Source organism: Meleagris gallopavo, chromosome 20, assembly GCF_000146605.3.
Source record: "Meleagris gallopavo isolate NT-WF06-2002-E0010 breed Aviagen turkey brand Nicholas breeding stock chromosome 20, Turkey_5.1, whole genome shotgun sequence".
In the NCBI taxonomy this organism is placed as follows: domain Eukaryota; kingdom Metazoa; phylum Chordata; class Aves; order Galliformes; family Phasianidae; genus Meleagris; species Meleagris gallopavo.
Genome location: NC_015030.2, coordinates 2,765,048 through 2,768,507, shown reverse-complemented (window position 1 = coordinate 2,768,507; position 3,460 = coordinate 2,765,048).

The following is a 3,460-nucleotide window of genomic DNA, read 5'->3' as shown; positions in this document are numbered from 1 at the left end:
GGTTGGTATCTGGGTTTAATAGTCCAGAAGGTGCCCTTCTTTTTCAGTAGTCCAGACAACAAGTAGGAGCTGAAAGGGGAGAAGCAGTGGGCAGTGAGGAGCATCAGCAGTAGTTAATCAAGCTAACAGCCAGCCCCTTCCTGGCTCTAGAGCCTACTCACTGGCAGAAACACCACTGTGAAAATATATTGCTTTATTTTAGAGACCCTAACAGGGCTCTGCTTGCCCTACAGAGCAAGGGGAAAGTGGAAGAGCAGGGCTCTGTGCATCACTAAAGCTGCCTGAGGACACTTAGTTCAGGACTGAGCCTAAGACCATGGGCTGCCGCCAGACTTCTAGGTGTCGGGACCAAGTCTGCTCCTTGGACAGCTCTTGCTGGCTAATGGGTCTCCTCTGCATGAAGGGATTGGTGTCCCATCACTTACCTGAGCCACCAAACATTCGAGTAGCTCACAGCCACGTGCTTGGCTGCCTGTGTGGTCAGTGCTCAAACACTATCACTTCAAGAAAGATTAAAACATGTGACAGTAGAGATTTGAGGAAGGCCAGTTCTTTTCTCATCAGGGCCTCCTTTGAAGTGAGTAGAGCAAGCTGGTGAAGGAGCAAAGCAAGTGTTGTGGGCAGGAATACATGGTGGTGGCTTCTCCTGGCAGAGCAGGAGCATGGCAAGTCCATCTGTGAGGCAGGAGAACCCTCTGAAAGCCCAGAATGTCTCCTTATTCCCTCTTTCTCCTTTCTCCTTTTCATAGTTTCAAAAGAAGACTGGAATATACAAAGTTTTTTAAAACCATATTCAAAACAACTGATAGAAAGAAAACAAATTGTCACAGATAAATGAGAGGCCATTGAGAATATGCTGGCCTTCAAATACAGTTTAGTTTGAAGGTTTCTATCTGAGCTCACATGCCTTCTGCTGCCCCTGGATTTACTCCCAGCTGTGTAAAATCTCAGCACAGATTGCCAAGGTCAAGGGGAATTGCCTGAGTTTGGGAAACCAAAACTAAATGAGTGGAGCACGATATGAAAGCATAATGGGGCCGATTTTTTTATTGCAGGAAAGCACCATTCTGATGGCATAAAGGGTCATTTACATCTATTTTAAGCAACGTGAAAGCTCGATCCTCATTTACACATGCTGAAAAGAAAATATAATATGTACCAAGACTAAGCCCCTTCCTACTGCCAAAGTGATGGAAAGAGGCCGTAGTGTAAATAAAGTTTGGGCCTGTTTTCAGTCCCAGCACCACAAACGTGCCGGTGCGGATGCAGGAAAGGTGCCAAATGTATTTATTTTGGCCCAGTTGGGTGTTTCTTCAGTTTTCTGCCTGCAAAAGGGAGTGAACGCGTGCGTTTTGGCTCTGCTTTCTGCGAGAGCCACTGGAAGTGTCACTTCCCCTCAGGTGGGGATGCAGGCTCTGCCCTGAAGGCACTGCGCTGGGCTGGGCCTGGTGCTGCTCAATGGCAGCTTTGTGGTGAAGGCTGTGCGCTCACAGCTTCTAGCTGCTCTGAGGACCTTCAAACCGAGCAGAACCAGAGGATGCACAAGCTGACAAACTCGGTTTGCGTCACCACGAGGAAGGCGGCTCGCTGCCGGCTGCCGGAAATGGGCCCCAGCCCCTCTCCTGAGGTGGAGGAGACATGGGGTAACTGCTCAAAGATGTGGCTCGTTTCCTAAACAGGATGATGATGACAATTACAGGCTGAGAAGGGCTGGGTATTTACATCTCCTTAACGAGGCAGGCTTTCAACCCAGTCATAGCCCCAGGAGCATGTTGCTCTTCCCCACAAACATGGAAGGGGACTGGGATTTATCATGGGGCACAGGGCAAGTGGCTGATACTCCACAGCGATTCGATAATCCGGACCATCTGCACGCAGGCCGCCGTGCCGCCTCTTCCCATCCTTTTTTCTCTCCGCACAAAACAGGGGCAGCCTGGATCTGAAGGGAGGTGCAATTTTAAGCGGGGCTGACGTGCCTCTGTGCCAGTGTGGGATGGATTAGAATTAGTTTCTGCTAATTTGCACCACATGGAGCTTTCAGTTTGAATTCTGTCTCCTGAATTAACAGGCAGACCACCCTCTCGGTATCCTGCCTGCTGTATTTCCCCTTGTGAGGGGAGGATTTCTCCTCTGTCCCGCTGTTCCTGTGGCTCAGTTGGTGCGTACCCACTGCTTGATGGGAATGGGAATCTGTGGCTGTGTGTGCATGCAGCCACTTGGGGCCACAAGCTGATCCAAACCTGGAAAACAGCCTGGAAGTTTGGGAGAAGGAAGGATGAACGCATCGATGATTATTGCCTCCCGATTGTTTTTATGCTTGTCTGAATGACAGATTGTTTCTGTTTAGGAGGCATTTCTAAGGAGTCTTGTTGCTGTTCCAAGCAAAGAGGCCAATAAGATCTAGGGTCTCTGATTTCTTGCAAGTAGTGTTAAAATCAACTGTTCTGGTGGAGCAGAATAAAAAAAAACGTGGGTCATAGACTCATAGAATTGTTGAGGTTGGAAAAGATCTCTAAGGTCATCTAGTCTACCTACCACCAATACTGCCCACTAAACCACGTCCAAGTACCACATCCACACTGTTCTTGAACACCTCCAGGGACGGTGACTCCACCACTTCCCTGGGCAGTGTCTGACCACTCTCTTCTAGAAGTTTTCCTTAATATCCAACCTGAGGTCCTTTGAAAGTACTTCTACTAGTGGTGACCACAGCTTCTCCTGCTGGACCTGGCCAGGGTACAGCATAGGCTTGTAGCTAATCTGGCTGTGGGTGTTAGAGTTACACTGCAGGAACACCAGAACACCAGAGTGAGATTTGGGCAATACCTGCTCAGACCATGGGGCCCATCTGCCACCCATGCAAAGTGCATTTTGTAGGGTTTTGCTTACTCTATTTGTAGGGCTCACTGAGTCCAAGACAAACATCCTGAAATGGTTTTAGGCATCTGTTCAACCAGGATTGCAGGCAGGAGATTCTCCCTTAAGCTCAGCCTTTATGTTTTCCTTCTCAGGCTCGTGATCACTTGGGAAGAATATAGGAATGTAGTCAGGGCCTGCAGGGATGCAACAAGGAAGGCTAAAGCCCGTCTGGAATTGAATCTGGCTAAAGTGATAAAGGATAATAAAAAAGGCTTCTTCAAGTATGTTAACAGCAAAAGGAAAACTAGAGAGAATGTGGGCCCCTTAATAAGTGGGGGGGGTTCTGGTAACGGGGGATGCTGAGAAGGCAGAGATCTGAATGCCTTCTTTACTTCTGTCTTCAGTGAAAAGGCTCTCCCGCAGGAATCCCACACCCTGGAGGTTAGTGAGAGGGTCTGGGGAATGGGAGACTTCCCTTTAGTCAGGAAAGAGGACGTGCGTGAGCGCCTAGGCAGTACTAAGGTCCACAAGTCCATGGGACCTGATGGGGTGCATCCACGTGTGCTGAGGGAGCTGGCGGAGGTCATTGCCGAACCGCTCT